This window comes from Microcebus murinus, chromosome X (assembly GCF_040939455.1).
Source record: "Microcebus murinus isolate Inina chromosome X, M.murinus_Inina_mat1.0, whole genome shotgun sequence".
Taxonomy (NCBI): domain Eukaryota; kingdom Metazoa; phylum Chordata; class Mammalia; order Primates; family Cheirogaleidae; genus Microcebus; species Microcebus murinus.
Genome location: NC_134136.1, coordinates 96979959 through 96989744, shown reverse-complemented (window position 1 = coordinate 96989744; position 9786 = coordinate 96979959). Strand labels below are relative to the sequence as shown.

General features: G+C 44.9%; 1 pseudogene; it reads left to right on the top strand.

Annotated features, from left to right (window-relative positions):
* Window positions 1-7039: 7039 nt before the first annotated feature.
* Window positions 7040-8269, top strand: LOC105882324 (glyceraldehyde-3-phosphate dehydrogenase-like; annotated as a pseudogene).
* The last annotated feature ends 1517 nt before the right edge of the window (window positions 8270-9786 follow it).

Below are 9786 nucleotides of genomic sequence, written 5' to 3'. Positions count from 1 at the left end.
CCAGCCTCGGCCTCCCAGAATGCTAGGATTACAGGCGTGAGGCACCGTGTCCAGCCAAAGCAGTCTTTTTTAATAGAACCTCCACTTGAGACTCTCTACAAAGTCCTTATTTCTCCATATGAAATTATGGAGAAATAAAATGGTCCAACCCACCTAACTTCCTCCTTCCCTCTCCACATAAAATGGCATACTACAGGAAGAGGAAACTTAATTGTTGTAATGCATTACCTAAGCGCTTATATCCAAATAATGATCAATCAAAACCATTACCAGAGCAAATGATAGAGCATATTATGGGCGAAAAAGTAATGCCTTGGCCTCTCGTATGAATGCAGCATTTACTACAGCTATACTTGAATCTGTAACTAAATTCTCGGTTGTTAGTGCTAGTTACATGTATTTTTTGTATGTGTGTGTGAGATTGAGTCCTTACTTCCTCAGTCTCTGGACAGGCAGTACAGCAAAATGGTTAGGATCAGGCCTTTTGTCAGCCAGCCTGGGTTCTAATCTTCACCTTCAGCAAATGATCTAATCTCTCTGGGCCTCAGTTTCTTCATCTTCAATAGAGGGATAATAACTGTACCTCCTTTACACCATTGTTCTGAAGATTAAATAAATTAATAGAAGTACAACACTTAGAACAGTGCCTAGTACATAGCCCCATGGAAAAGTTAGCTAGTATTAATGAGCTGAGACTGTCATTCAGACTGTTGTTAATAGTTTCCCTGTCTCCAGGCCAAATGGTGAGTGCTGGGAGTTTATAGAGCTATCCCATTTCAAGTACTATTTTCCCACAGTAGAGCAAAAAGATTTCTAAAGTCCACAAAGGGTCCACTTAAACATGTATTTGATGCAACCCAACAGTCAGGGGCAGTCCCGGAAGGTGACTGCAGTGGGATTGGATGTGAGGTGCCATTTTTGCACAGTGGCAGCACCCTGCCATTTCACCTGGCAGATCTTGGGTGTTTGTCCTTGACTGGAAAACCTTCCTTTCTCCAGTGGCAAAAATCCACATGCAAGCATTCAAGGCCAAGCTCAAGTGGCACCGGGGGCCCAGGCAGAGCTGCACACTCACTCAGCTCTGCATTCCAACAGAAGAGCATTCAGCCCACCAGTGAAAAACATCCCAACTTGTATTAGTGGCAGCATGCTAGCTCCTCACCAGCTCCCTGAGAAATCGACCTGTTTTTCTCTTGCCAACACTCCTTCCTGTTAGGTTTGTTCCTAGTGGGAACCCGAAAAGTATGTATAGGACAGATTAAGGGAAAATTTAGGCTTGTAAAACAATAGCCACAGGAGTCTGGAGAGTTCGGAGGTTGCAAATCTAACAGACAGCTGGCATTCCTACTCCCCTCCACTATCTCTGCAGGGGTAGCTCATTCCCCCCAGAAAAAACCCTCTGTAAAACCCCAGGCTTTCCTCTCCCTCGGGATGGACCCTTTTTTTGGCCTCTACCCAATCTGCACCCAGAAAACACAAGAGGGAGGCTTCTTGTGTCTCCCACTCCGGACCTAACACTCCCTTAATGGAAATACAGTCCAGCTCAAGGTCAGGAGCTTATTAGTTTAACAAAGGCTCAGCGGCCAGAATCCCAGTGTCCCAGTTCTCAAGCTAGGGCTCTTTTCACTAAACTGAACTTTTTGTTACATTGTCCTTATATCTAGCTTACATCATTGAATACCTAGGATGGGCAATGGTATTGGTAAAGTACTTTCAATTCTTTATATGTGTTATTTCTTTCTCTTTTTTTATTGGTTTCTTTTCTTTTCTTATCTTTTTTTTTTTTTTTTTTTTTGAGACAGAGTCTCACTCTGTTGCCCAGGCTAGAGTGAGTGCCATGGCGTCAGCCTAGCTCACAGCAACCTCAAACTCCTGGGCTCAAGCAATCCTGCTGCTTCAGCCTCCCGAGTAGCTGGGACTACAGGCACGCACCACCATGCCCAGCTAATTTTTTTCTATATATATTAGTCGGCCAATTAATTTCTTTCTATTTATAGTAGAGATGGGTCTCTTGCTCAGGTTGGTTTCGAACACCTGACCCTGAGCGATCCACCCGCCTCAGCCTCCTAGAGAGCTAGGATTACAGGCATGAGCCACCGCCCGGCCTTCTTTTGTCTTGTCTTGTCTTGTCTTGTCTTGTCTTGTCTTGTCTTGTCTTGTCTTGTCTTTTCATCAAGAAATACGTCAACCAACAAGCAGAATTTATATGTGTTATTTCTAATCCTCCCAACCCAGCTAGGTTCATTCCCCTATTTAAATGCCATATATAAGGCCAAGCGGGGTGGCTCACGCCTATAATCCTAGCACTCTGGGAGGCCGAGGCGGGTGATCGCTCAAGGTCAGGAGTTTGAAACCAGCCTGAGCAAGAGCGAGACCCTGTCTCTACTATAAATAGAAACAAATTAATTGGCCAACTAATATATATAGAAAAAATCACCGGGCATGGTGGCACATACCTGTAGTCCCAGCTACTCGGGAGGCTGAGGCAGGGGGATTGCTTGAGCCCAGGAGTTTGAGGTTCCTGTGAGCTAGGCTGACGCCATGGCACTCACTCTAGCCTGGGCAACAAAGTGAGACTCCGTCTAAAAAATAAAAAAAATAAATAAATAAATGCCATATATAGACACTGAAGCCAAGTGACTTGCTCAAGACCACACTCCAGTCTGTGGCAGAGAGAACCTTGGCTCCTGGGTTAGTCTGACTCAAATTCAGTAGAATTTCTAGTCTATCATCATGTTGCTACTCAGCACTGGAAATGAGAGCCAAAAAAAAAAAAAAAAGCACTGAATGGCTCATTTAAAATACATTCATTCTACATGCAGACAACTGTTATTTTAAGGAAAGGGTAGAAGAAAAAGAGAGATTACATCTTGGCATGCAAAGGCAAAACAATAAATATTCTTTTTTTCCTGTTCCTGGATCCCATTGCAACTTCTTCAAAGAAAGTGAATTTATGCATGTTGACTCAAATCTTATTTTCAAATCTTCTTTGGCACCGTATTCAACTTCTTCCCCTTGGCACAATCAGTCCCATGACTCCCCCCTGTCAGGTTCTGAGTATCTGCCTAAAATCATCTTTATGCAGTGGTTACCGCCAGGATTCGTGCCACAAATGAAAATTCACTCCTCTGTACTAAGCCATAGTTCTCTTCTGGTGATATTGTGTATTGTCTGGCATATTACAATGTTAATCGTAAACTTCTTGCACTTTAAGATATATTAATATTAATGTTTTAAAATCTGTTCATTGTGTCTGGAACTTTGTCCTTTAATAATCTTAAACCACATTTTTTTCAAGCTTATTTACAAATATATAGTTTTCTCATTTGTTTTCTGAAAGTAGATTTTGCTTCAGTCGAAATATACCTGTTGACATTAAAACTCCACAAGTAAAAATGAATGCATATTATTTTAAACTTGCTTCCTTAAAAAAAAAAGAACTAGGTTTTTGCTCTTTGGTTATTTGCAATTAATCAAATAATTTAGAGCTTCAGGTTATCGTGCTTGTACAAAAAAGATTTTATTGTGATGCAAGATGCCTGCTAAATGGAAAAAATAAAGCTAAATAAACTTTCCTTTCCTATGACAAAGCAATGGTATGATCAGTTGGGCCAAATAGACATTATGTGCCTCCTGCTAAGAAGGACCTAACATCCCTTCTGTGGTCTTCTTGCCAAAAATGCATAACCTGAATCTAATTGTGATAAAACAGCAGACAAACTCAAACTAAGGGACCTTCCACAAGATGAATAGCCTTCAAAATATGTCAAAGTCAAGAAATGCAAAGGTTAGGCCAGGTGTGGTGGCTCACGCCTATAATCCTAGCACTCTGGGAGGTCGAGGTCAGGAATTTGAAACCAGCCTGAGCAAGAGCAAGACCACCGTCTCTACTATAAATAGAAGGAAATTAATTGGAGAACTACAAATATATTATATATAATAATATTATAATATATAAAATATACAATATTATATTTTCTATAAAAATATAAAATAAAAATATAATAATATTAATAATAAAATAAATAAAAATAAAAATATAAAATATTATAATATTTTCTATAAAAATATATAGAAAAAATTAGCCAGGTGTGGTGGTGCATGCCTGTAGTCCCAGCTACTCAGGAGGCTGAGGCAGAAGGATCGCCTGGGCCCAGGAGTTTGAGGTTGCTGTGAGCTAGGCTGACGCCACAGCACTCTCTAGCCCAGGCAACAGAGCGAGACTCTGTCTCAAAAAAAAAAAAAAAAAAAAAAGAAATGCAAAGCCTAAGGAATTGTTTCAGATGAAAAGAGATTAAGGACCTATGACAATGTGTGATTCTGGATTGGATCATGGACCAAGAAAGAAAAATAGCCATAAGAGACATTATTGCAACAATTGAACAAAGTGGAACAAGGTCTGCAGATTAGACAATAACACTGTGTCAATGTTAAATTCCCTGACTGATCATTGTACTCTGGTTATATAAGAGAATGTCCTTGTTCTTGAGAATTACACACTGTAGCATTTTGGGTGAATGGAAATAATGTCTCTAATTTAACTCTCATATGCTTTGGAAAAAAATAATATGCATAGACAAATAAAAATCTAGAGACAGACAAAGTGCAAATGGAGCAAAACGTGAACAATTGTTGAATCTAGATAAAGGTTATGTAGAACCTTTCCTTGTACTATTTTTGCAATTTTTCTGTGCATGCATATAAAACTATATCAAGATTAAAGGTTGCCAAAATCATGACTGTATAGAAAATATAAGAATGCTAGAAAAGAAAAGGGGGAAAAAAGGCAATGCTCATGAAGTGTATACAACACAGCAGAGTCTAAGGCATGTTTAAATCTCTTGGTAACAAACAAGCTTGACCTTCAGGGAAACATTCTGCATTTTATTTTGTTTATTTATTTATTGAGACACAGTGTCACTCTGATGCCCAGGCTAAAGTGCCATGGCTTCATCCCAGCTCACAGCAACCCCAACTCCTGGGCTCAAGCAATCCTCCTGCCTCAGCCTCCCAAGTAGCTGGAACTACAGGCATGCGCCACCATGCCTGGGTGAATTTTTCTTTTTCTTTTTTTTTTTTTGAGACAAAGTCTCCCTCTGTTGCCCAGGCTAGAGTGAGTGCCATGGCGTCAGCCTAGCTCACAGCAACCTCAAACTCCTGGGCTCAAGCAATCCTGCTGCCTCAGCCTCCCGAGTAGCTGGGACTACAGGCATGCGCCACCATGCCCGGCTGATTTTTTCTATATATATTAGTTGGCCAATTAATTTCTTTCTATTTTTAGTAGAGACGGGGTCTCGCTCTTGCTCAGGCTAGTTTTGAACTCCTGACCTTGAGCAATCCGCCCGCCCGCCTTCGACTTCCAGCGTGCTAGGATTATAGGCGTGAGCCACCACGCCCAGCCCACATTTTGCATTTTAAAGTGTAGGGTTGAGGAAAACAGGTCTCCTTTTTGATACTTTCAGCCTGTTGTTCACAGACTTAATTAAATGAAATCTAAAAGCCCAACACACTTCTCCCTTGGGAGGTTCAGGCCACATTCAGCCTCTCTACCAGGCCTCCACTCAAGCCTTCATCTTTTGTCCCTGCAAACTCCCAACCCAGGATTAATCCAGCAAGGTCTCGCTCTTGCTCAGGCTGGTTTCGAACTCCTGACCTCGAGCAATCAGCCCACCTCGGCCTCCCAGAGTGCTAGGATTACAGGCGTGAGACACCGCACCCGGCCTTCATCCCTGATTTTTTTTTTTTTTTTTTTTTGAGACAGAGTCTCGCTTGTTGCCCAGGCTAGAGTGAGTGCCGTGGCGTCAGCCTAGCTCACAGCAACCTCAAACTCCTGGGCTCAAGCGATCCTGCTGCCTCAGCCTCCCGAGTAGCTGGGACTACAGGCATGCGCCACCATGCCCGGCTAATTTTACATATATATATTAGTTGGCCAATTAATTTGTTTCTATTTGTAGTAGAGACGGGGTCTTGCTCTTGCTCAGGCTGGTTTCGAACTCCTGACCTCGAGCAATCCACCCGCCTGGGCTTCCCAGAGTGCTAGGATTACAGGCTTGAGCCACCGCGCCTGGCCCATCCCTGATTTTGATAGGGAGAAAACCCCACCCCCATGGCTGAACTCACTGCTGATTGGATAACATGCTCGTAGTTGATTGGTTACGTAAAGTTTGCTGCTGATTGGATGTTTTTGAATCCCACTGCTGATTGGATAATTCCTCATGCTCATAGTTGATTGGTTGTGTATAAACCCAGGAAGTGTATAAAACTGGAGGAGAACAAGGAAGCGGTGTTCAGAATTTGGTGGCATGCCCCTCTGAGCTGGCCAGCGTAATAAAGGCTAATTCTCCGACTCTGTGTGCTGCTGGGTTCTTTCCCTGGTCAGTCGCTGTTAACACTTGCTGTTACACTTGCTGAAACAATTTGATTGTGGTATGATCTGGGCCCTGGGGTTTTTCAATCCTTCCAAGTGATTCTAAGGTGCAGCCAAGGTGGAGAACCTCTTTCTCCAGGTAATCTTATCTACACCTACAGTTCTAGCCTCCTGCATGCAGAAGATTCCCAAATCTCCATCTTTGGCTCCTACTTCTTCCCCTGAGCTTTGAACCTGCTATTGGTCTTCATGCTCTGTAATGTCAAAATCAAATGGCCGGGCCGGGCGCGGTGGCTCACGCCTGTAATCCTAGCTCTCTGGGAGGACGAGGCGGGCGGATTGCTCGAGGTCAGGAGTTCAAAACCAGCCTGAGCAAGAGCGAGACCCCATCTCTACTATAAATAGAAAGAAACTAATTGGCCAACTAATATATATAGAAAAAATTAGCCGGGCATGGTGGCGCATGCCTGTAGTCCCAGCTACTTGGGAGGCTGAGACAGGAGTCTGAGGTTGCTGTGAGCTAGGCTGACGCCACGGCACTCACTCTAGCCTAGGCAACAAAGTGAGACTCTGTCTCAAAAAAAAAAAATCAAATGGCCAGGCTCTCTGGTCCTCCCATTGGACAGACAGCCGCATCTTCTCACGCAGTGCCAGCACTGTCTCGGCGACACCATGGTGAAAGTGAAGGCCGAAATAAATGACATTGGCCGCATTGGGCACCTGGTCACCTGGGCTGCTGTTAACTCTGACAACGTGGATATTGTCACCATCAACTACCCCTTCATTGACCTCAATCTACATGGTCTACATCAGGGGTTCTCAAACTTTTTAAACAGGGGGCCAGTTCACTGTCCCTCAGACCGTTGGAGAGTGCGGAGCACATTCCACACATGCGCACTGTGGGCCCGGGATGAGTTGGCTGCTAAGCAGGACAGGCAGTGGCAGCAAAAACACTCAGTGGGCCGCATGTTGCCCTCGGGACGTAGTTTGAGGACGCCTGGTCTACATGTTCCAATACGACTCCACCTACGGCAAGTTCAATGCCACAGTCAAGGTGGAGAACGGGAAGCTTGTCATCAATGGCCAGCCCATAACCATCTTCCAGGAGCGAGATCCCACCAAAATCAAATGGGGTGAAGTGGGCACTGATTACATTATGGAGTCCGCTGGTGTCTTCACTATCCTGGAGAAGGCCAGGGCTCACCCAGATGGGGGTGCCAAAAGGGTCATCATCTCTTCCCCCTCTGCTGACGCCCCCATGTTTGTGATGGGTGTGAACCACGAGAAGTACCAAAACAACCTCACCATTGTCAGCAATGCCTCCTGCACCACCAACTGCTTACCCCCCTGGCCAAGGTATTCCATGACAACTTTGGCATCGTGGAGGGACTCATGACCACAGTCCATGCAGTCACTGCCACCCAGAAGACCATGGATGGCCCTCTGGGAAGATGTGGCGTGATGGCCGTGGGGCTCTCCAGAACATCACCCCTGTGTCGACTGGCGTGGCCAACGCCATAGGCAAGGTCATCCCTGAGCTGAACGGGAAGCTCACTGTTATGGCCTTCTGCGTCCCCACTGCCAACGTGTCCATGGTGGACCTGACCTGCCATTTGGAGAAGCCAGCCAAGTATGATGACATCAAGAAGGTGGTGAAGCAGGCGGCGGATGGCCCCCTCAAGGGCATCCTGGGCTACACTGAGCACCAGGTTGTCTCCTCTGACTTCAACAGCGACACCCACTCTTCCACCTTTGATGCTGGGGCTGGCATCACCCTCAACGACCACTTTGTAAAGCTCGTTGCCTGGTATGACAATTAATTTGGCTATAGCAACAGGGTGGTGGACCTCATGGCCCACATGGCCACCAAGGAGTAAGAGTCCTGGACCACCAGCCCCAGCCAGAGCATCGAGGAAGAGAGAGGCCTCAGCTGTTGGGGTGTCCCTGCCAACTCAGTTCACCTCACTGAGAATCTCCCCTCCTCATGACAAAGTTTCCATGACAGAGACCCTGAAGAATGGGAGGGGCCTAGGGAACCCCACCTTGTCATGTACCAATGTACAATAAAGTTCCCTGTACTAGGCCAAAAAAAACCAAAAAACAAAAAAATCAAATGACCAAACTGAATCCTTTACCTTCCTCCCCCACTTGCTCTTTCTTCTATAATCTCTAACTTGAGACATTTACATGCTCATAAATAGTGATTGAAAACAGACTCTGTACCATTGTCCTCTGAGCTGACCACATCAGATACTTTAGACTCATTCTTTTTTTTTTTGAGACAGAGTCTTGCTTGTTGCCCAGGCTAGAGTGAGTGCCATGGCGTCAGCCTAGCTCACAGCAACCTCAAACTCCTGGGCTCAAGCAATCCTGCTGCCTCAGCCTCCCAAGTAGCTGGGACTACAGGCATGCGCCACCATGCCCGGCTAATTTTTTTATATATATATATTAGTTGGCCAATTAATTTCTTTCTATTTATAGTAGAGACGGGGTCTTGCTCTTGCTCAGGCTGGTTTCGAACTCCTGACCTTGAGCAATCCGCCCGCCTCAGCCTCCCAAAGTGCTAGGATTACAGGCGTGAGCCACCGCGCCCGGCTTCATTCTTGAACCCTTCCCTTCACCCTTCACTTCCCACACCCCAACAGTCACCGAATCTTAAATCCATCTCATTTCCCCCACGCCCCGTTTCCAATTACCTAAATTTGAGCATTTATTTGTTTTATCCTGTACAGTAATAATTGACTCCTTGGAATTCATGCCCTACCTTCTTCAACAGTTACCTTTCCAGAACACAAATCTAATGATGCAGCAAGCCCCTTGCTAAAACTCTTCAATGGCTGCCAGTTCTCTACAGAATAAAGACCAAATGCTACATATGACTTAAAGACTTCTCACAATCTGGCTTTAGCCTGCCTTTTCTCACTCAACTTCTATTATTCCTCCAAAGACACAGGGCTCTAAACCTGCTATGTTACTGCAAATCTCAAACACAGTATTGGCTGGGTGAGGTGGCTCACGCCTGTAATCCTAGCACTCTGGGAGGCCAAGGCAGGAGGATCACCTGAGGTCAGGAGTTCGAGACCAGCCTGAAGAGTGAGACCCTATCTCTACTAAAAATAGAAACATTAGCTGGGCATGGTAGCTGGCATACAATTGTAGTCCCAGCTACTCGAGAGGCTGAGGCAAGAGGATCACTTGAGCCCAGAAGTTTGAGGTTGCTGTGAGTTATGGCTGATGCCACTGCACTCTAGCCCAGGTGACAGAGCAAGACTCCTTCAAAGAAAGAAAGAAAGAGAGAGAGAGAGAGAGAGAGAGAGAGAGAGAGAGAGAGAGAGAGAGAGAGAGAGAGAGAGAAAACACAGCATGGTCTTTCATGAGCTAATAATATTAAGAAAAATTATCCAAAATTTAGAAATAAG